This window comes from Parasteatoda tepidariorum, chromosome 4, assembly GCF_982258835.1.
Source record: "Parasteatoda tepidariorum strain Cologne lab strain chromosome 4, Ptep-v5.0, whole genome shotgun sequence".
Classification (NCBI taxonomy): domain Eukaryota; kingdom Metazoa; phylum Arthropoda; class Arachnida; order Araneae; family Theridiidae; genus Parasteatoda; species Parasteatoda tepidariorum.
Window position 1 is genome coordinate 106197379 of NC_141758.1, and position 25677 is coordinate 106223055.

At 29.8% G+C, this 25677-nt stretch overlaps 1 protein-coding gene across 2 annotated transcripts in view; it reads right to left on the bottom strand.

The window, feature by feature from the left end:
• LOC107442169 (thyrotropin-releasing hormone receptor) overlaps positions 1-25310 on the bottom strand; it is a 46898-nt gene extending 21588 nt beyond the window's left edge. Inside the window, exon 1 of one of the 2 annotated variants that reach the window (XM_071182819.2) lies at positions 25116-25310. The gene's annotated coding sequence lies outside the window, so the exon portion shown is untranslated. Of the gene's footprint in view, positions 1-22765; positions 22845-25115 lie in introns of those variants that run through there. The other variant, XM_071182820.2, reaches the window with a different exon arrangement.
• Positions 25311-25677: the final 367 nt, after the last annotated feature.

Consider the following 25677-nt stretch of genomic DNA (forward strand, 5'->3'; position numbering starts at 1 on the left):
GCATTTAAGCAACCTAATGAGAATAGCTGATGAAAAAGTAGATGTAGAACATTTTCCATTTGATGATGCTGCAAAAATATTCAATGCTTTAAAAATTAGAAGATGTTAAAAATGCATTATAATTAAAGAAATGATTTTTTTTTTCAAGTCTTTGTGTGTGTGTGTGTGTGTTTTTTTTTTTTTTTTTTTTTTTATTTTTTTTTATTTTTGAAATCTCACCCTGTTTTTGAGAAAGGGTGAGAAATTCTCACCCATTTTTTTTCTGAGATGAAAACACTGTAAACATCTTCATCGAATTCATGTTGTACCAGCCCTTTTTTGCACGCTCTGAGATCTTCAGGAAAAAGAGGGATGCAGACCACCTGCGACGTTGTCTGGTACTAAAGGACATCTCTTTGTTTGACCGTTACTGGTGCGCATGGAACTTAGTTTATATACTTTCTCTGGCTACCCCTGTTTTTATTTTATTTTTGTTCTTCACCTTTTGTAGAGGTGCAGAGGTCTTTCTGTAAATTTGGTCATTGGAAATTAAGAAAAATGGAATGTTACGAAAATTTGACAATTAGTCAAAACAAGTAAAAAAAACTAAAGTTAATTCCTACTTAGGTCAAGAAGGAAAGATTTTATTTTAGTTTCTTTTTATTAAATAATCACAATTTTTTTTCCCTTGTAAAACTAAAATTAATTAATTAAATTTAATAAATGAATTAATATTTGGAGAAACAGTATTAGCATCAAGTGCCCTCTACTCCAAGTTGTAAAACAATGTATTTGAAGATGAGTGTATGAATAAAAAGTATTTTATTAAAGATTGAAAATGTGAACAAGATATATAAATATAAATAGGGAGATTGGGAAACTAATAGTATGAATTGAAATAAAAATAGCCTTTTAAAAATAAGATAAAAGGGGAAGCAAAATGTTCGCCAAATAAATCTTTGATTCTTATTTTGCTGAGTTTAAGTTGAGTCCTGCGTACCTGATCCAGTTCTCAATTTCATTCAATGCATAAAAGATTTGTACAAGCGACTTCTTAGACGAAGTCGAAAAAGGATTTTAATGCAGTTCATGGAGAAAGGCTATTTTCGTTGCTTTGAAAACCTAGTTGTTGCATAATGAAAACAAAATTATTATTCTTAATGTTAAATTGACTTTAATATTAAATATTTTACATTTTTAAATATTTTACATTTTTAAATATTTTACATTTTTAAATATTTTTTGTTAACATAAAATAGTTTAATGCGTTTCAGTTGTTTTAGAAAGATTTGTATAAAGCGTAACAAAAATGGATTCTTTTTTTTACCGCCGACCTCAGCGTTAAAAAATCGTCACAGATGATCGTCTTTTTAAACTATTACCCATCTCATACTTCCCATTTCGGGGTTTTTACATTTTTTCGCAAAAACTCGGTTGGAATCAATCAACTCCTAAAAGACAGTTCCAAAAATGTCGTTTGCTTTTTTTTTTTTTTAATTGATTTCGTTTTACTGCTTTTTCTATTGCTTAAGTTGGTCTGATTTTCTGATGACTCTTACTACACAAATAACTTTTTTTTTACCTGTTAAAGATCACAATAAAGAACTACGAAAAGTATGGCTGCATAGAATTAGATATAAATAGACTCCAAACAATACTAAGAGCATATAAAAGTTCATATTGAAAGAATGTTAAAAGAATATTTTAAATCTCTTATTATTTCGTTTGCTTTCGTAGAATTTTGCCCTTTTAATTGCAGAGAAATATCATTAGAAATGTCTATATCGAAAACTTGAATTGCTTTGTTTTATTTTATAAAAGAATAATGCGTCTATTTCAATAAACTAACAGTTAAGGCAAGTATTTTCCTCTCTAAAGACATTTTATTAACATTATTACTTATTTATTAAATATAAAATTATTAAAGAATCAAATTGAATACAATTTAAATAGCTTTGTACTAATTCAGAAAAATAAATAGTATTTATTCAAGATTGTTTTGTTTGATTGTTTTAATTTATCCAATTGAAAAAAAAATTAAAAAATTTTTTTTTAAATATCGAGAGTAACTTATTAAAAAAATTTTTTACCATGCAATATTATAAATACTCAAATAATATATCTCAATCATAGTGAATCTATATAAATTAAATAGCTTTAACTCTTATTTTTATAATACAGATAAGATGATTTTAAGACAATACAATTAAAGACAAGATTATTGTGATATTGAAAAGTGAAATTTTTCCGAAAATTTTAATTCTGTTTGGATTAATATTTATAATATGTTTTATATTTTAATTGACAAACACATTTTGATGCAATTTATTATTTTAAAAATTAAACAGCAATTTTAAAATATATATTTTTATTTTGTTACTATTTGCATTTCAAATGTTTAGTAAGAAATTTCACTTTCAATTTAATTAATTGTACTTATCTGTTTATTAAGGACCAAATAACAATTGATATTGATTAAGAAGAAAAAGATTTTGACTGTTACAGTGGGCATCCAAAATCGTAAAGATCCCTCGAAAAATCAATTTTCTAATTTTGACTGCTTTATATTAATTAAATAATACTCTATCACGTGCAAAAAGAATTTTTCGTATTTAAGCAATTGCGAGCAAGCTATAAGCTAGTTTGTTTTTTTCACCTTCGTGCCACGCCCCTTTCGTTACATTTCTATTGTCACCTAAAACTTCATAATTTTAAGTATTTGTACTCATTATTACTCATAACTTAGTATTTATTACTCATAATACTTTTAATTCCTTTTGATTAGTTCTATAAGTTCTGTGTATATCTTATCAATATTCATCATTTAACTGAGTAAATTTATGAAAAATAAAATAATTGTAGATTTAATGGCAATTTTTCTGATTCTTTTTATTGTAATACCGTATTCTCTTCCACCTCTTCTGATATCTACTACCATAACTTGCTAAAATTATATATAATTAGTTCTGATGTAAAAAAGCATATTAATTACTAAAATCATAAGAATTTGTAAAATATTTGACATTATTAGTGTTATTTTGCTTTTTTATTACAAAAACTTGTTTTCCTCAAATCAAAAATTTTGCTTCGATTTTGAAATTGACATTTTTTCATGCGCTGTAATTTTGATGACCATCTTATGAAACCTTTTTGACACACTATCCAGATCAATTAAAAAATCTTGAAGGGAGAAAATTTTAAAATAGGGTGCCGCAACTTACCTTTTCTACTCTGTATGGAAATAAGTTGCAAAATGTGTAAATTTTTTCCATTCAATTTGAAGAGAAATATAAATGGCGTTGAAATTTACAAATAATCTTTCAGTTTAAGGAAAATGTAGCGCAAAAAGTTTATTTAAGAGATTATTCAAAATAAATCTAATTTTTTATGTTATATACCATAAATAATATATCAAATTATTTCTTTTATGTTCCTTATCTAAAAATTAACAATCCCTGCAAGTTACAGCAATGCCCGTGGCAGAGTTTCTTTCTGCGACAAACCTCTCTAGCACTAACTATAAGATGCTTTTAATAATAACAAATATACATGTTACTCACTAAATTTAAAGTAACAAAAACGTTGTGTTTAAAAAAACCTATTTGAATAAAATATAATTGTATTTAATTTTTAAATGAATATGTAATATTTTTTTATTCTGATATCATGGCTAAGATTCTCACATTTTACTAAACAAGAAAACACACTAATTATTTCCTTTTTCACATTTCGTAGAACATCACACCAGAAAAAAAAATTAAAAATCGTGCAATCCGTAGCAGTGACTACCGAAAAAAAAAAATCGACTGCGAAATCACGCGAATTAAATATACCGCGTGGATTAACGAGAATATCGGCGCAAATCGACCATGTCCAATAATGATTTATTGAATCCGAGATTCCTATTTCGCGTGCCGTAATAATATCGGTGTATTTCAAAAATTCACGAGAATATAAATATTAACTGAGCAATGAAAGACATCGGGATTTCGAAAAAACGAAGCAAAAATTCGTAGCGATAACTGTCTTAAAGAAAGATTGAAATACCTCATGGATTAACGAGAATATCAGCGCAAAATGAGAGCGTCAAAGAATGATTTCTGGAGGGAAAAAAATCTATCAACATTTCTGCAGAAAAGAAGTTTTTTACTTCATTATTCAATATTTTTCATTCTTCTCAAATAAGAATCGAAAAATCACGAATATTTCTTTCCCCTCCGATGTGCGAAAAAGGCATCTTTTAATTATAATTTTAGAGATAAAAAAATTTATGTAGAAAATAAAAATTCTTTACTTCCTAAATGAAAATTCTTTCTGCAAGAACTCTATAATATTCTGCGACAATGTCGCAGCGATGTAACACTATTTCTGAGGAAAAACCTATTAAGAGTCCACTGCAGCCGTTTAAGGAGAAAAAAAACTTTTTCTTTGAACACTGATAATAATGTCCATATAATGATTTAAATCCCAAATCATACCACTTTTTGAACCTCACAAAAAAAAAACCGATTGCAAGAAATTTCAGAGTTTAGAAAAAAAAAAGTTATAGCAGATTATGAAAGACAAAATGAGAAAGTTTTAAATTATAAATAAGGTATCATTTTCACTGAATAGAATAAAAATGAAACTCAATTTCAGAGAGCAAGGAAATAAGAATGAACTGAAAATATTTACTCTATTTTGAGGAATATGAAACTAGTGATCAATAAAGAGTGGTATTTAAGAATAGAAACCCCGCATTTCTAACATCGAGAGTAGCAGTTACAAGAAAGTTGCAGTCACCAACCAAAATGGAGGCGTGTCGCTACTTAAACCACTTAATGTATTAAAGACTTTTCCTCCGTACATTTATTTCCACTGAAAATGGAATTGCATTTGAAAAGATATTTTTTCCCCAAGTCATTCCTATTTATTTTCAATTTATTCAATTATCGAGTAAAATGATTGCGATAAAAACCTTTTAATCTGACAAAACCTTGACAGAATTGAGTGTTTCACGGTTGTTAATCAGCTAGAAAACAATTTGATGTTCCTTCAAGTTCAAATATAATTTTTTAAACTTGTAGCGGATGTCACGATGTTAATACAGTTTTTTTCAAATATTAATTCATTCATTAAATTTAATTAATAAATTATTGACTTATATGGGAGAAAAAGTTTTAATTATTTAATAAAAAGTAGCTGTATTTAATAAAAGTAAGTTTGTTGATTTAAGCAGGAATTTAAAAAAAAAATCTTACTTGTTTAACAGTTACAAAGAAAGTTTGTTTTTCCTAACTAAAAGTCTGATTTTAAAAACTAGCTCTTTCTTTTTTAAAAAAAAAAAAACTAGTTCTTTGTTGGAAAATTATTGAAATCTTAAATTAACTTTGTATATTCTATGTTCTAATATGCAAATGCTTTATCAAACGAAAATTTTAAGTTAAAATACTTTTTTTTTTGGCTGCAGCATCACCTGTAAGATGTTCTATTGTATTTTCACTACATTCTTTTCTACTGTGTTCATTAAAGACGAGGGGAAAAAGACGATGAAAAGAGGAACATAAAAGTGAAACGGAATCGTGAAAGAAATTTATAGAATAAAAGAAATGTCAACAGCAAATTTAAGATGAGTTATTGAAAAAAAATTAAAGGGATAAAACTTTTTTTAATAAAATGTTATTTGTGAAAGATTGCTTAAAAATCTATAATGATTCAGAACAGCATTGCGTAAAACACAGATAATCATTAATAAATGAGTCGCTCAGAAGCCAATGCGGTTAAGTCCAAAACACAACAATTGAGAAAATTAATGTTTTTTGATACATTAGTTTTTAAAATTCCTGGTTTATTAATTTAATTAGAAAAGTGTATAAACTCGTTTTTCGAGGTGTAAACTCTGCAAAAAAACAAGATATGTACAGGATGTGTAAATAAAAATGTAAGTATTTATTGAAATAATGACAGCATCTTAAAAATTTTAGGACTTATACCTTTTAGCAGCTGAAAAAGATAAGAAATTTATGTCTTCTAGTATAAACGAACTTCGATTTTTCTCAATCATCACTAGATACAGTGACTAATAGAAAATAAACTGTTGGATTATTTCAAAAATTGTTTTTTACTTCAAAACTAAAGTGGCACTTTTCTTTGTTTTAGGAAATGAAAAAAAAAATTTTAAAAAAATAAAAAATACCACATTTTAAAAAAATACTACGAAAAATACCATACTCCTTTTTTTGGTGAAAAAATACTACCGTAGTATTAAAAATACTACGTCTGGCAACCCTGGTTACTATGAATTTCTTGTTTTTCAGTGTTACCAACAAATATCGAAAAAAGAAGAAGAATTTAATTTTTATTTCAAAAATTATGTAAAAAAATATTGATAAAAGGTGGACTTATTCACAATGGCTTCTGAAATTATTATATAATATATTCAGAAGCTATTAAAAAATTGCTGTCTAACCTAGAAAAAAGTAACCAACGAGTAAATCCTTTAATAACTAAGTAGATTATTATTTATTTCATCAAAATTTCCAAAAATTAGAAAATATCAAAAAATGGACTTAACCGCGTTGGCTTCTGAGCGGCTCAAATGATCCTGCTTTTCGTAAAACACAGATAATCATTAACCACTTCCTTTGCCAATTATTTTAAGGAAGAAAAAAAAGCAAAAAAATCAACGTATTTTTTTATTTATTAATAAATACAAGGAACTGAAACAACACATGATGCACAAGTTTCAAGTTGAAATTTGAAATTTTTTACGTGTAAGAAACCTTTAATTTAAAATCAGTTAACTCTTCCTTGGTATTTCGGGCAAATGATGAAATTTAAAAATTAGTCTTCGTAGGATAGTTCTTGAAACAAGGGATAACACAAAGTGATACGTTTCAAACGTCAGTGAAGGAATACGCCATTTTTTTTTACTCTTATTGGTATGTAAATTGAGCAACCATCGTGTATACAATCACACAAAACACGTGACATCAAAACTCCGAAATAAAACTTGGCATTCTTCCAATCTCAACAGATTATGTTTTTGATTCCGACCGAGTGAAATTGTGATGAAACAAAATGTACTGACAAATTCTGCTGAGCCCGAGTTTTCTCGGGATGATAAGTATCTGCAATATACCCGAGTTAACTCGGGATAGTCAGGGAAGCGGTTAAGACACGGTTTTGCAAACACTGCTTTTGATCTGGAATTTGGTGTGACGTTATTTGAGTTTTCAGAAACACTTTCAGGGGGGGAATCCCTTTCCGTTGCACTGGTAAATACAGCCTGCCTGGATGAAATCTCATTGTTTTTACAGCACAGTTTCAAAAGTTTCAGATAATTCGTGGTGGGTTAATAATTTTAGATCTGTGTATGTTTTCAGATATCCATTATCGTTAGTTTAAACAAAATTGCGATTATTTCAACTTAACAGCTGATAAATCACTTTTCAATTTTAAAAAAAAAATTGTTTAGACCAAAATACGTACTAAAAAGCGATGCTTCTTGATTAAAAAAATTTATTTTTAGGAAAACAAAAGTTGGCCTCATTTATGCTACACACAAAAGAAAATAGAAAACAACAAATAATATTACTTTTGAGGAAAATAAAAAAAATGTACACACAAATATGTATACATTTTCTGAGAACAATTTAGTAAAACCAAATCCTCAACATTACCCCTGCTATTTATCAAACAAAAAGTTGAACAAAGTGAAGATGAATTTAAAGATTCAATTTGCTGTTTTTGTTGTCGTCGGCCATTAAGGCAGAAACGCTGCGATTGTTTTTTTTCTAGTGGCGCCATCTATGGCCGAGAGTTCGACTTCTTGCACACATATACGTCACATTGTAAGACGTTTGAAGGGCGTACCCATTCATACGTTAATTCATTCATCTACAGATTATAATTTTGACCTGAAGCAGAGAACGATCAATCTCCAATTCAGCTCCCTCAGAGCTAATGAATTGTTATGGGAACATGGAGGACATTGTGATCCGACAGATTTAACGCGCACCAGTCACCATTTACTGCATTGGGAGTCTGAATGGATTCGAACTCCCGTTTTCGCAAACGTGAGTCCAGCGCCTTGCCAACCAGGCTGTCCCGGCCATTCAATTTGTTAAGAACAAAAGTACGGTGACACTAAATTTCCTGACATTGAATGAAGAATAACAAATAAAATACTTTGGTGCAAACAAAAGCAAGAAGACGTTTACAAATTTGAGCTTTATTATAAAAGAAATCAATACCGGCAATGATAAATTATCTCATCATTTTACACATAAACTAAACTCAATATAAATTTTTTTTTCTGTAAAATTTGAAACACAATTTTAAGGGTTTTAGTCGTTTGAAGTATTATCTATTTTGAACAAATTGTCACAAGAATAACACTTTTATAAAGAGCATTTATTTGTAATTAATTAATTGTAATTAATTATATAAATATTTAATAAATAATATACATATATATATATAATTTCGTAGAACATATACACATATGTATATAAGTTCTACGATCTTATTAACTTTTCTTTTATTAATTTACATTTCAAAATTCTTTGTTTCGATCTTGTAAAAGCCAAAATGAACAAAATTTCGCCAAATAAAAAGACAAGTTTAGATAATTTATATTTCGTTATTAACTTTCAAAATCCTATTTTCAATAAGATCAAATTTCACAACATTTTTGAAAATTTTAAAGCTTTATTTCTATTAAAAGATTTTAACATAATTAAAAGTTTTAAATATAATAAATCTCTTGGTAGAGCTATATTTAATTATAATGATATAAGCAAAAATTTAGGGAGTATTAATATATCCGATTATGAATGTCACTGTGAGGAAGAGAAATATTTTGATTTTGTTGATAAACATCATAAACATATTATTACACTGGTAATTTAAATATTATAGATAACTTGGAACTTAGGAATTTAATGATAAAAGGCACAAAATTTAGACCCATTTACCATATATCAATCAATAAAATTCCAAAATACTCTCTTAATGATCTCAATAGTTTTTGTTGAAAGATATCAAATAGATTCTCTTTACCTTTAGGTATGCTAACAGAATGGAAATGGGGTGTTTATTATTACTTTAAAAACTTTGTTTTCAATAATAAGGATAATTTAAATAAGAGTAACAATCCAACAAATTTTTCTAATAATGTTCAATCAATTAAGCAACTTCAAAAAAATTTTGTAATTACTCCCATAGACAAAGCTAACAATAATTATGCTTATTCTGTAAAATATTCTATGCTGAACTTTTAAATACGGAATTAAAAAATAGTAAAAATTTTAAACTTAGTAATTTCAATAATAATATTGTCATTAAAATTTTTTTAGCTTTTTTATAAAAGATTAAAAATTAAAATTAGCAATATACAATTTCCTTACTTAATTATCAGTCCTAAATTTCATAAAATTCTTGCAAAATTTAGAACTATCACATGTGGATTTAATACTTATCTAACTAAACCTTGCACCATTTTCTCTAACTACTTAAATAAAATTATTAACAATATTTCTAAAGAAGGTTTCTCTTGGATTATCACTAATAATCAACCGATTTTAGATTTCATTAAACATAATAAAATTAATTCTACTGCGACTTTTGATTTCCAGGATCTTTTCAATATCATTTCCCTTATCAAAAATTTAATCTTTTTTTCAATCAGTTGTTTGTTATTTTTTTTCATCATTATTCCCCCCCCTTTTGCATATGTCTATAATTTTCCCTTGTTTTATCTTCATTTTTTGAATATGTATATATATATATATGTATATATATATATATGTATATATATATATATGTATATATATATATGTGTATATGTATATATATGTATATGTATATATATGTATATGTATATATATGTATATATATGTATATATATATATATGTATATATATATATATGTATATGTATATATATATGTATATATATATGTATGTATATATATATGTATATATATTATGTATGTATTTATATATGTATATATATATGTATATAATTTTTTGTCTAAAAAAGTTCTTTCTTCTTAAAAAGGTTTCTAAGTTAATTTCTATTTTTACTATACAAATGAAGAAAAAAATTTGAAACATGTATTTTCTGTAGCCACAAAAGTTTATTGCAAAGCGAAATATTTTCTGTTATAATTTCGATGCATTTTATAGTTTAAATTATATGTGTTTTCATAATTATTTATCATTTTGATATGGGGTAAATGAAGTCGAAAAATTCGTGAACATTTTCCTTGGTGGTCACAATAACGTTGGATATACCCGTTGATTCTTTGCTCTTGAAAATGAGATCATTAGATCAAAGTGTGTCTAATAATTTGGTATAAATATTATAATATACTAATATAATACCTGATGTAGTAAATATTCTATATTTATATAACACATCGCCTAATTTGTTCAATCGTCTAATTTATATTATATGTCGTCTAATTTCACCAATTCATACACGAACGTAATCAAGTACAAATTAGTTTCAGTCACGTAAAAACAATATAACTTTCTAGTATCATCTGATAATTAAGATTTTACATAGAATCTTACAGTGCGTCGAATAATTTGGATAGGGAATGCAATAAATTATTTTCGTTAATTACAAAAGTCTGGAGTGAAAAAAAATCCATTTTAAAAAATAGAAAAGATAAGCCGAAAAAACTGTTTTATGTTTTATTTGGTCAAAACATAGTGGATTGTGTTTGTATGGTGTCCCCCAAAAAAACTCTGATGTTCTTCATAATTTTTTCAGTCGACTTACAGCGTGTAATCTCTATAATCACATTATTTTGTAATCTCAGTCTTTCACCGAAGCAGTTTTGTAGAATTGTTAGTTAATGGGATTCCAATATTTTATTTATGAGTCACTCTAAAGGGAATCTTCAATTAATTTTAATGAAAATCCGCCCCTTTCTTTAATTACAAAACTGTTTTCATTTAGGTTTTACTCCTTAATCCTTCGTTTCTAAAGAGGATTTGCTTTTTTTTAATTAAATAGTTTTCATTTTTTTTTTTGCTTTCCTTTTTAAAGACTGAGTGAGTCTATGTAAAAAACATGCATTCATGAATGATAAACAGGAAATAAATTTAAAAATTTTTTTTTGACTGCCTCTGAGCACTTGCTGTTTCTGACCATTTGATCAGGGGTCTGTCCAGACATTTTGTGAAAGGTCGTGTTTTTGCAAAATTGTGAAAAACTATTCATAATTTGTGAATATAAAATAAGCGTTAAGTCACATTCTTGAAATCAGGGTCCTGCGTTTGTGAATTTGTGCAAATAGGGTCCTGTTATTGCAAAAATTACTTAAAAACCTTTTCAAGAAGTTTTCAAATTGTAACTACTAAATTAGAGATGCAACACACAAATATTTGGCATTCAGCCTATACTGCTCAACACAGAATATTCATTTCGGACGAATAATGAAAAAAAAATCACTCACAATTTTAATAACTTCAATTGATATATTTTAAATAACACAACTTAGTGATGTATAACTTTGAATGTGTTACGCATTAGGTAAACTTAAGTAATTCTTAATTTAGAATATTTCATTTAAAAAATTGCCAGAAATTAATTTTTATTTACTTAATATTCTATTAATTAATTTTATGAATTGATCAATTAATTATACCAACACAAAAACATATCGCACCTCGGCAAGAACAGTGTCATTACTCTAAAATGCAGCATTTGAGAAAAATCAACTTAAAGAATGCCACTGAAATGAATGAACACAAAACTGACACAACTGCCACCAGCTGGATAAATTGCGAGTTAGAGATGTGGCACTTTTTGAGCTTGATGGGGCACTTAATACTTATTTTTTTATTGACATAAACTCAAAATTGCTGTTTTTAGACTTGTGTGCACTTTTCTTGCCGGGGTGCGATATATGAAATTATGAAGTCAGAATCGTGGGTTTAGAATCCCTTTTCACTCAAAGGAGTTAGATCCAATCTATGACTCGGGAGCACCCTCGTCTTCTATGATGGGTCCAAAACGTCTAGTCTTGGTAGTTGAATAATGGTTTTCAGAAATTTTGTAAAGGATTGGCTGTTTAACACCGGAAATAAATTATAGAGTTGAAGTGCTAAAAATGCATTTTAAAAAATTTTAAAAGTAAACATATCTTAAAATGTTGAATTTTAATTTGTAATTCTTTTTTTTTCTTTCTGAAACGTTAATCTGTGTGGAATAAACAGCGCTTAACGTTACGAGGAAAGTAGGCGGTTAGAGAGAAAGCTATCACTTTTAAAAATCTTTCTCTAAAAACTAAAGAAAACCCATCAAAAACTGCAGACGATGAGGGAGAGAGTAGAAAAACAACGAATGAAGGAAGCTATTCAACCAGAATCGATTCTTCTCAAAGTGCAAGTGAGCATTTATTATAATAGTGCAATTAAAAATGCATCTTGGGAATTCATTGCTCTGTCCAGACATTTTGTGAAAGGTCCTGTTTTTGTAAAATTGTGAAAAAATTACTCGTCATTTGTGACTATAAAATAAACGTTAAGTCACATTCTTTCAGCCTCAGTCCTGCTTTTGTGAATTTTTGCAAATGGGATCCTGTTATTGCAAAAAACTTTCAATGAGTTTTTAAATTGTAAATAGATACAAGATTATGCTCAACACTGTAAAATTATAATTAAAAAAAAATTACATTTTCAAAAATAAACAGCAATTGCTGCTACTAAATTAGAGATGCAAAATAAAAAATATTTGGTATTTAGCCTATACTGCTGAACGCAGAATATTCATTTCGTACGAATAAAGGAAGAAGCGTCTGCCGAAGACATAACTTAGTTCGTTTACATCTGTCTTTCTTTTTTCTTCCCCCTGGGAAGGGTTTATTCGATTAACAAAACAATAATGAAGATGAACAAATTTGTGAAGGGTCCAATTAAAAGATAAATTATTTTGTGAAGAGTCCGTTTTTAAGTTAAAATATTTTGAGAAGGGTCCGTTTTTATGAGAAGATATTTTGTGAAGGGTCCGTTAACGAACCCAAAATTCTTCTAAACAGACCCCTGGAATTAAAGCATAAATTTCAAAGCTATAATTGCAGCCAGTCTGTTCAAATTAGGTTGCGCAGTAAATAACTTTTGGTCTAATGATCCAATTTTCACTCACGGGGAGTTAGAATATAACATTACTAACCTTCAGGAGAACATACCAAATGAGAGAATCTAAATAAAATTTTGCACACACATATTATGCGTTCAAGAACGTAGCTCTCACTGTTACTAAGTTAAAATTTCGAAATTTTCAGATAGCAACAACTACTTTTTTACTTAAAATGGCGTTGGAACGATATTTTCAACACGAGAAATGGCGATTTAAGGCAGAGGTAAAAAAGAGATTGGGAATTTTTTTCAATGGCAGGAGAAAGCGGTAAGGAAAGGATTTTTGCGTTTCAAAAATTTTCTATGTGTCCACATTAGTTTATTTTAGTGAACATGCTATAAAGATGCGTTAAAGATTTTTTTTTATCTCTTCTCGATTGGTCTCAAAATATTACGCTTTGTCAAAAAAAGTGAGTGTTGCCATTTGAAAATTTAGAAATTTTGTCATTGTAAATTTACCGGTGAGAGCTTCATTCTTGAGCACACAGTACTATATACAAAATTCATTGAGCAAAATTTGCTGTTGTACAAATTTGTGTTTTCTATGACATCATTTACAAAAGAAATTCTACGAAAAATAAACTTCCTCTTGATTAACAAAAAAAAAAAAAAAATTCTGACGGATTCGAGAAAAATGGAAGTTTTATCATAGCAGTTTGAAGTTAAGAGAGATGAGTTATGATACTGGTCATTAAGTACGAGAAGTTGTAAAAGAGTTGATGTTCAACGCAGTCTGGTGGGGAATAGGCAGTTAACTATAGTTTGTCTAAAGCAAGAACTTCCTTATCCATTCGTCTGGAGCCATGTCGGTGACTATGGTAACGAGGTATAACTATTTCAAGTAGGGATGTTTGGTCACTGTTTAGAACAGGTTTCGGGTCGGCGGGAGAAAGGGAATATTTTTCTTCAGTCTATTGTGTTAAGCCCTAGAGTGAAGAGAAGCTACCCTCTCAGAAATGCGCTATTCTTGTTTCCATAGCAACAGACGGCTTCAGACTTTCTGGCGGGGGGAGTTCTTACTGAAGACAAACTATAAACAACCATTGCGTATAGATGGTTAACTGAATGCAAACAATAACAAGCTTCCAAAAGCCGGAAAAAATTAGAAAACTTCGTGTGTATCCCTCCGCTTATGTTATGCTTACGAGGCGAAGTGTGAACAGGCGTATAGATGGTTAACTGAATGAAAACAATAATAAGCTTCCAAAAGCCGGAAAAAATTTGAAAACTTCGTGTGTATCCCTCCACTTATGTTATGCTAACGAGGCGAAGTGTGAACAGGCTTAGTATTCTATGAAGTTTTATTATTGTGATTTGCGATTAAACTTAAGTGTAATTTTACTATTCATAAGAGTTTCCTACAATTTATAAATTCTAACTGGTTGTGAGATATTTGAAACTAATTTTAAAAAAAAATTTATATCAAAACATAAGTAAAGTGTAAGATTTGCCATGCTTTGAGAGTTATCCCTTATTTGGCTATATTTGTGTAAAATATCACCGCTTTATATTTTTTGGGTGGCATCCTAGCATACTTGCGAAGTCTTCTGAATTCATTTGTTGTTTGTTTCGTTGAAATTTAAATAGAAAGAATGTGTTATATTGTAAACACCATTAGCATAATGATATTGGATGGCTTTTTCAATTTCAGACGTAAAAGTCAATCGGAAATAGTAACCCGAAAGACTTACGACATATTTTAACCCCTAGCGCCATCTGTGTTTAGCTTTATACGAGCAACCATCCACATGGTGACGTAAGTTCTTATTGGAATTTTAACTTCGTCTAACAGGGGTCGAAATGACGTGTTATTTCCAACACGACCGTTAAACTTTTCGGAGACGGCTGGTATAACAGTTGTACCCAGTCTTCTTTTTTACTGAAATAAAAGTATTTGATAAATGAGAGACAAATAATATTTTTATAAAACTATATTCGCTTTGTCTTCAACCTAACAAAAATTGCCTCTTACACAGGAAATACTTTTTTAAACTAAAAAATAACTTAGGTACAACTGTTGTACCAGCCGTCCCCAAAAGATTTTTTTAAAAAAAACCTGAAACTGGGTTGGGTGGGGAGTGCTTGACATTGAAAGAATTCGTTTCTACCAAGTACTGCTAAAAATTAATCTGGTTATCCAGATTATTTAGATAGAATTATTACTTTAGTAATTTACTTTACCGCTGTTACTAGTATCGGGACAAATGATTGATTCTATTAATAATCCGAAAAATGAAGAGGATATGATAAAACGATACAATTTATTTGTTAACCTGCAACTGTAAAATAATGTTTAGGTTTCAGGCATCAACTTGTGTTTTATTGGGTCTAACAGAAAATATTCTCTTAGAGTCGGTGACGAATACAATAAAAAAATAAATAAAAAAATAACAAAAATTTAAAATACGATTCACTACAGAATGAAGAAAATTGTGACAGCCGCAAGGCGATCACAGGTTACCCATTGCCAAAATGGCTGTTGTCTAATTTTATTTTGGAAAAGAAACTTTATTGTGTTTTCATCTTGGACATCTTTGACTGTTAATCCTGAACTGCTCGGTACACAATTTCCCAGATATATTTAAACGCAGCTCAAGCACATTCTGCGTAAATTCTTCTGATAACTGAATAGACATCGAACAGCCGATCGAGATCAATATTAACATTTTCGTATGGGTACAATGGTGTTTGATGGAGATTGTAAGCTGCATCATACACCCGTTTCGGATTCACAAGTTCATACATGAAATATGATATGAAAGCTAGACTTTTTTTCCAATTTTATATGAATGGCGAATTAATCATTTATATTCCACGGTCCACGATCCAGACAGTCTACGGTCTTGTGCAAGTTATTGGGTACGTTGAGAATGGATCCTTTTATCCCTAACAGGTGATTAACAACCAATTCTCGTATTTGCATGAAATGGGTTCGGAGAATCACCATTCGCTTTTCGGTAGGGTTCAATTCTCTCAACCATTTTCGTACTTTTGTGAGGGACGGGCTTCAGGCTTGCGTTTGCGAACGGAATCCTTCCGTTTTTCCGTTTGTGTGTAACGCTTAATGTATTCCCGTCTACGTTCTTTGGCTTTAACTTTTTCAGCCTCGGTAAGTTTAGGCCTTGGCATCGTTTTCTTTTTCTTGCTTCAACTCTAATTTTTGGAATCGTGTCAATCAGTTTGGACTCTCTTTATTTGTGATATTCACCTGAATTAGTATTGAATACGATCCAGTTTGAACTGTAACTTAGAATTTCTGATTCCAGGGTTAATTGTGAACCCAAGTCAAAATTCCGGAAAATTTCTTGAGTTTAAAAAAAAAAAAAAAAATAAAAAAAAAAAAAAAAAAAAAAAATAAAAAAAAAAAATTTAAATTGAAAAATTAGAAAAACATTCAAATAAGGTTTTTTTCTCAACATTTCTTAGTTTACTTAAAATATATATTTAAAATTTTACACATACCTATACCATTTATACATACCTATGATGACCTGGAGAAGTAATTAAAATTTACAAATATGTCTCTCTTTCTTGAGTTTATGATTATAACAACTATTTACAGATAAAAAATCAATATTAATCATGAATATAAGTTTATAAAGTATCTCTCTGGCTCTCCCTTACAAACAAATAAAATAAACTGTGTTTTTAAGTTCCACCTTTGAAAATTTGTGATCAATGAATTTTTGAAACGTCTGGACCTTCAATTTCCGGAAACTTCCGGATCACTGTTAGCAAAAATTCCGGAAATCCGGATTTTTTCCGGAGCACAATCAGCCCTGTGATTCCTTATTAAAACAATAAAAACAAAAATATCGATCAAATGATGAAATTATCTTTTATTCACAACTCAACAAGTCTCTCTGGTCCCATATCTCAAAAATAAACTCACCCACTTAATGCATAACAAAATTAAAAGCGAAAAAAATAATTCTAAAAAAAATTATCATACAGCAGCGGTCGCCATAGCAACGCATGCGCACTGTTTACTAATACTCTTGATTAATGCAGTTGAAAAGTGCGGACGCCATGAAATTCAAACGAAGATGGGTAAAAATTTTAAAATTTAATAAGAATATATTTCCTCGTGTATATACGAAAGCGCAAAAAAAATCAATGCATTTTTCGGTCCTTCCGTTTTTATTAAATTAATTTCGATTAGCAAATATCTTTTCATCCGTTTTAGTAGTTTCGTTTTACGCCTACAAATATGCTGGTATTTCGAAGGCAAGAAAAATCCTTTTCAAATAAAGAAAAAGAATTTTGTATTTTGAAAATTTTCAATATTTCAACTATATATTTTTTTTAAAATTTCGAATCACTTAGCTAATGCTCTGTATGAATATTGTATGGAGTTTAAGAAATACACTTAAAATAAAAATCTCTCTTTATTTCTCAATTAAAAAAAAAAGATTAAAAGATTTACTTTCTTAAAAGTTTAATTTTGATTTAAATTACTTTTCGGTTATTTGCGTTTCTTATAGTTTTTTTAAGCGATTATTTCATTGAAGATGTATCATTGAGATTTTTTAATACAACCCAGTAAGTGCAATTCCTCAAATAATACAGTTGAACAAAGAAATTATTAGTGATAATCTCAAATCGAGAATTTTTAATTATGAATATTTGAATTGATCAGTGATCAAGGGTCTGTCCAGACATTTTGTGAAAGGTCCGTTTTTCGTAAAATTGTGAAAAAATTACTCACATTCTTTCAACCAGGGTCCGCTTTTATGAATTTGTGCAAATAGGGTCCGTTATTGCAAAAAAAAAAATTTTCAAGGAGTTTTTAAATTGTATAGACATACAAGATTATGCTCAATACTGTAAAATTGTAATTAAAAAAATTGAATTTTAAAAAATAAACAACAATTGCTCCTTCTAAATTAGAGATGCAACATACAAATATTTGGTATTTAGCCTATACTGCTGAACACAGAATATTAATTTCGGACGAATAATGGGAGAATCCTCTGCCGAAGACAAAACTTAATTCGTTTACATCCATCTTTCTTGTTTTCTGCCCTGGAAAGGGTTTATTCGATTAACAAAATAATAATGAAGATAAACAAATTTGTGAAGGGTCCGATTAAAAGAAAAATCATTTTGTGAAGGGTCCGTTTTTAAGTTAAAATATTTTGTGAAGGGTCCGTTTTTATGAAAAGATATTTTGTGAAGGGTCCGTTAACGGACCCAAATTTCTTCTAAACAGACCCCTGGTGATTATTATTGAATAGCTAAAATATGAAAAGATCTGCAAAGAATTCTATAAAAGAAATATTTCTTCAAAGAAAACACCTACATAACTAACTTTCCCGCTTATTCGTTATTAAAAACTCTTTTTCTCTTTGAAATTTCTGTATTCCTTGATGCTGATCCCAAATTATTGTGACTCTCAGCATAGTATTTTAAAACATTCAACATTAATCAAAATAACTTAAATATGAAAACTGGCCCAATATTAAACGTAAAATGAAATATTTTTTTTGGAACATTAATAATCTATAATATAGATTTGTCACAGAAAAACTACCAGGAAGTCGGCGTTTCAACCTACGCTCTGCATTTAAATGACCTCTATTCAGATTTTGAAACTACAGGGTGCGCAGCCAAAATTATTCAACAAAAAATAAGCACCTTTTAAGCACTTTTCAAGCACTCTAATAATATTTTTAAGCACTTAAAAAGAATATCATAATTAGACAGGGTTGGAAAGTTTTTGACAATTGACGGTTTTATCTGGTTTTAACAGTCACGTCCCAACGAAAAATTCTTTTGGCATTGTTTTTGACAATTGTCAAAATTTTTAAATCATGTAAATCGAATGGAGTTTTCATAAGCTACGGTCTGACGATGAGCTGAAATAGATTGGGGTTGAATTAATTGTGAAAACGTTGAATAGAACAATGTGAACTGTGTCTTTCTGCCTTATTCGTAGCGAAAATCAACATGGTAAAGGAAAAATCTCAGTTTGGAAAAGGGAAAATTAAGCACTTTTTAAAAACAACCAATGAAAAAAGCACCTTTAAGGGCTTTTAAAAAATGAAAATCGAAAATAAGCACCCTTAAGCACTTTTTAAAAACTCTACGCACTCTGAACTAGGTTTGAGGATGTTTTGACTATGGTACTACCACCGTGGATAATCAATCCATATGGTGACATTGAAGAAACGTATGTCATAATTCAAGAGGAACTGACAGGCATAAGCACAAACGAAGAACTTAAGGTACAGTTTAGAAACGGATATCAGTGATTTTGGCTACAAAAAAACATACCCGTTACTTATTCCGCATTATAGAATATCTCGAGAAAGTTTTTAATTGCTTTTCCGTCTTCATACCTAGTGGAAAGGGGTTTAAGCACAGTTACCAGTCTCCTAACAAAAACTAAAGAAACAGACTGGACATCATTAACCGATGAGATTTTGAGATTAAACCTAAATAAATTGATGCCGAATGGTGATAATTCTTTATTAAAGCATCAGGTTCATCCCTCTCACTAAAAGCATTTATTTATTGCTTAGTTATTTTATGTAACAAATACTAAATTTTAATTTGGTTCGTTTTAGTTTGAATTTCATAAATAAATGTATAAAATTACTGTTTTTTTTTCTTAAATTTTTTCACACTACACTTCACTACAGTTAGAAATTTAAATCTTTCACAGTGAGCTGTCAAAAATACATTTGAAGTTGATGAATTTACAAAAAATCAATATCAGGTAAGCAGGGGGCCTACCCAAAACTAAAAAAAACATGGCAAGGGGTATACGAGACAAAAAAGTTCAGGAACCACTGATCAATATTATTATAGTAAACACTACTGCATATATATGCAGGAAGGTTGTTAGAAAACCTTTTAAATTTCGTGTTAGCAACAAAGAACTGAAAATTGAACTATCAAGCGAATGAGCAGTCATCAGCATGAAAAACAAAACAATATCTAATAAATAAAAAGATTCGACCTAATAACATAGAATAAAGAAAATAGTGTAGATATCTTAATTCCAGAGTAAATTGTTTCTATGTGTTTTCAATTACCATAAGTGAAGCCATGCCTTTCTTGGGTGAGTTCCTTTAATTCATTATCTAACTGGAATTAATTTCTCGAAACTCACAAATGCGTTTGTTAATTGTCAGACCAGACTATTACGTTGCTTAAGTTGAATGGTGTTGTTAATCTAATTTAGATCAATAATTTGTAAGGTCATTTGCTTAACTCTTTCTTTGGCATTTATATATTTAACGAGAAAGTCCTCTTCTGTTTCGGGAAAATTATAATAATAAGTATTACAGAAATTGTTAGAGATACTGAGGCGAGAGAAGTAGTGAAATGTATTTCACGAGGTGTTTCATATACTAAACTAGAATACATTTTTATCCATTAAGGGGATTGCGAAGCGATCCCGGAGGACCTGAGAAAAATATCCAAACGAGTGAGTAATCACGAGGAAATTTAATCTCAATCAATTTCCATTTAGATATTACTGGCGTCTGAAACAAACTGAGCTATAAGCTGAGTAGATGCGCTTGGTTAAAGCGAGCAAATTCGTACGAGTAAACAAACAGTTTTATATTTTGATTTTAACTAAATTTATTAATTAATGCAGTTAAATAAATAATTTAGACTATTAATTACAGCTATTAATGTTCAATTTTGTATCTTTGTAGTTTTATATCCAATCCAGAAGACAAGGAAATTCCTGGTTCAGTATTAGGACAAACTAGCCAGAACTAACCCTGATTTATAAGTAGGGCCCGACTTAGGCTAATTGGGGCCTGGGGGCAAAAACTTCTTTGGAGGGGGGATATTATAAAAAATTGAACTTAACGGAGGTAATTAAGTTTTTCACCTTCATTATTGATATATAACAAGAAAATTGACTAGAACCTAAATTAGCTATAAAGTCCCACCCCCTCCAATGGTCCAACGAAATATCGTTCTGTCCCTTTTATTGATGTTCCTGAAATTCTATGTCCATCATGTCGAATGTAGTTTTCTGATTGTTATCTTTGTCATCTAGCAGCTAAAAATTTCTAGCCTTGCTAGACATTAGGGCGGAATTCAGCTAAATTTTCGGAATTATGATGGCTCGCTTAAGCCAATCAAAAGCATGTATTTTTGTAAACATATCGCCTTTTGCTGCATGTAAAAATACAGGCTTTTTATTGGCCAAATTTGTCCATCGTCATTGCGACAACTTAGCTGAATTCCGCGCTAGAAAGCCATGGATTTTCGAAATATAGATTTTTTGCGTTCATACGATAGATTAATGAAGAAGCTAACGCAAGACAGACGGATTTTACACTATACTGAGATTTTGTAAAAAATTTCATTAATGAAGGGAACCTAAAATAAACTTTCTATTCGATTTGGGGATCCTCTCCAATGTGGGGGCCAGGGGCAACTGTCCCGTTTGCCCCTGCCTTTGTCAGGCTCTGTTCATAAGGAGTCAGTACGGAGAACTAATCCGCAACTAAACGGAGAGGAAAAACTAGCACGTCTACCCTCCAAGGATATTTCAAGTCAGCACTGTGATCGTTGCGTGCCGGGAATAGAGTTTAAATCGATCAGCCATCAATTTGATTCGAATTTGGATAGTCTCATTAAAAGGCAAGAGCTCTATCCCCTGAGTCATCGCGGTTCTGAGGCCAGAGATAGTGTCAATATAAGTAATGTAATGGTGGTCACTGGTATCTAATTACTAGAGCCCGGATTTTGATGATCTAAAAAACCTCAATTAATGCCCTTAAAAAGTTCAAAAAATGCCCTTACAAACTGCAAAAAATGCCCTTAAAAGTGCAAAAAATGCCCTTAAAATGCGAACATTGCGCTAAAAATGCCTTATGACATGACTTAAATAGAAGTAAAAATATTGAACTAAAACAATGTTACTCTTTAAAATTATTATGAGTCGTTTCAAAAAATATAAAGCAATGCAATACTTGTTCTACGTTCATTAAAGTTAGAAAAATATGCTTTATATCCTAAAATAACAAAAAAAGGAAAATAATTGACTCCAAAACATTTTCATTTTGTACAGAAACTTAAATGAATATAACAACTTCCGTCTCATAATATTACTAAATATCAGAATTACAGTGGATTATTAAATTTTTTTCTAATATTTTGAAATGTAAACGAGCGTCTCTTGTCTGAAAGCAAATTTTTATACCAGGAGAAGCTTCTTTCAACGTCTACTGATGTTATTGGTGCGTACTTGAAAAGGACGGTCACACTTACTGACAATTCTTCTTCAATTTGAAAAGATGTTGCCTTACCTGTTAATATCCTAGAGATTTTCTTCATTGTTTGGAAGCCAGTGTAATAATAAAAAATTATAAAAAATAATAAAAATTGGAAAAAATTAACAAAAAATTTAAAAAATGCTTTAAAAGGCAAAATACGCCCCAAAATTCGAAGAAAATGCCCTATAAATCTCAAAAAAGCTCTGAAAGACAAAAAATGTCCAAAAATGCAAAAAAAAAATGCAAATGTCATCAAAATTCGGGCCTTACTAATTACACTAATGTGTACAATTTTATAATATTTTTTGATAACCAACAGAAATGAAATAGTATCGGAATATTTATAAATAAAAGTTGTATATATTTCACATTTTTTTAGAACTTTATATTGTAGCATTCACTTACCATCAATTATAGCCTTAAATACATGGGTATACAATGAGAGAGCTCGGATAGCGAAAGGAAAGCAATTACGAAGCAGGGATAATATTCTAGAATAACCCATCTCTTGGCGGCTTTTTGAAATTTGGCCAAGTTGGCGATTATTACTCGGATCAACGTTTCTTTTTAATTAAACAAAAAAAAAACTTTAAATACACATTTATTAAAATACTTTTAATAGAAAAAAAAATAGTAATACAAATAAGAAGAGATAAGAGATCAGAAGCATAAATGGCGAAAAAATAAATCCTTTTACGTCTTTTCTAAGGATACATGTCAAATAACCAATCAGGTTTAAGAATTTTGGTGGTGTGATCGGGGGCTCAGAATAATTCAAATATCTTCCGGAAACCTAGTTTGGCGAGATTTCAAAAATTTGTTTGGTGAGATTTAAAAGAATCGCCACGGTGTGGACTATTCTAGGATCTACCCCGAAGCAGGAAATAATGCCTTTAGTATTTGTAAAAAAGATAAATCACTAAATTTCCAAAAATTAGTTTAAATAATGCTTAGTGGTTGCATTTTAATCAATTAAACTGAAATAATTTGTTAAAATAATTACCTTGAATATAGCATAGAACCCTTAATTAATAATGGTGGCTGATGAATCTGTTATTAAATCATTTTTTGAGTATTACTGTTATTTTTAAAATAATATAGTACTAGCTGAATACTCTCTTTGAGGTGAAAAAAAAAGAATCCATAAATATGTACTGAAGAAAGCTACAAAATTATGCGAAAAACTTAAAAACAAGTACCGACACAATTAATAAAGTTAAAATAATTTCAATGTTTTTTTTTATTTCTTATTATCTGTTACCCTTCTCGATGGTTTTACGTTACTGGATAAAGCAAAACACGTATTTCATCGTTCAACCCATAGTTCCATCAAATCTTTACCTCCACGAAGGCAAATTTCTACCAATACTTGATCCAGGAGTTCTCTTGTCTTCAGGATTGGGTTCAAAATTACAAGGCAGCCGAATACAATATTAGCAGTCACAGACCCAATATATCGGTTAAGCTGTTCAACGACGGTTATAAAATAAAAATCTTAGCGGCTATTACCAAAATTAATCAAGCATCATAAGTATGATGTCAGTAATAGGTTTGCCGATTTTTACGACCATTTCTTTCTTTCACTTTGCTTTAAAGTGCTAAGTTTATTATTTGACTAGTTATTAACTATTACCAAAATCATTGGCATCAATAATAATACTATTAATCGTACTATTCCCTTACGGAATAGTTCGATTTCTCCATTAATTTTAATTTTCATTACAAAAATTATTTTACTATTGAAATTACCGTTGATTTTAAATTATTTCTTTTTATAATAACGCGTTTTAAAAGCATAACTGTAAATTAAATAAATACGTGGTTTTAGATAACTTTTGACGCTTTTACTTTACTTCAAAAAATGTCTTCCGCTAAAATAGAAGGAAAATTCCATTTTTTAATACTACTCCGAATAAAAATTCGAAAATCGAGTTTAGTAATTTGATCGCAATTCTGTTCAATTGACCTCCTGCCGAATGATTGCAGATGAATTTTTTGAGCCTACTGTTTATCCGCAATCAGCTACACAGACACTCAAAATCTTTATTTTATTATATTTTATTTTATATTTTTATAAACGTCGTTGAGTAGCCGGCCCAATTTTTGAGTTTACGATTCTAATGTTCAACTACGTAGCCTTGTCATTTTGAACCCAATCCAGAAGACAAAGAAACTCCTGGATCAAGTATTGGGAGAAACTTGCCTTCGTGGAGGAATGCTTGATGAAAATAATCCGCATTTGCGTTACATGGGGAGGAAAACCACGAAAACCTTCCTCGGTTAGACGGCACGGGGACTCTAACCCATGATCCGTCTACCACTGAGGATATTTAACGTCAGCACTGTGGTCGGTGAAAGTCGGGTGCAAAATTCATATCGACCAGCCACTACTGGGAATTGAACCGCGGGCTTTATCCGCTGAGCCACCACGCCTCAATTATGATATTAGTTTGATTTCGTTTTCAGATTATGTTGCATTTTTTAGCACAATTTCAAAACAAAATTATTTATATCTCCGGAACTTGTTTTTATTCACCTCAAAATCAATCCTGACATTTTAGTTTTATATCATCGTCAGAAACAATCACATTTCATTTCTATAGTTTAATTAGATAGTATAAAACAATCGCATTTCAGTTTTTGTGTAACTCAGTACAATCGTCAAAAACAAAGACATTTCAGTATGTTCTTCATTTTTTAAATAAAACCGTTAAAAAAAAAACCGCAATTCTTGAAAGACAAAATATGTTCTTACCTTTTAAGATGTTTTATTCCTCCTATTCGAATGGAACACAAAGAAACTTGCGAGTGTTATTCCTTGACATTCTCCTGGAAATGACAAGAGATGTCCGGAAGAGTCCGGAAGAGCGATCAGAAGAACTTAACTGTTGATATCCTAACTTGGACGTCCGGCTGCTAATGCATTAGTCCGTCCCGATCACTGTGACGTAATACACGATGATCCAATGAAGTTTCTCCGGCAAATACCATCACTATGGCAACCAAAAGTGAATAAAAATGGATGCTTTTGAAGGATTTATACGGATAAGTGAAAAATATTTTGTTAACATTTTTGGACAGTTCTCCTTTTTCACAAATCAAAAGACACAATAAGACATTTCGAGAAGAAAATGTTGAATTTTACGTATCTTACTTTAATTGTTGAATTGTATTGTTTTCTTTCTTTAAAATGTCTAAATTTATTATGAGCACCTTAATTTTAGAATCCTTGCCAAGGGGATATAAATTGATATTATTAAAGCCAGGGGAAAAAAACAAAAACATTACTGAAATTTCGTGCATCACTACTAAAGCAG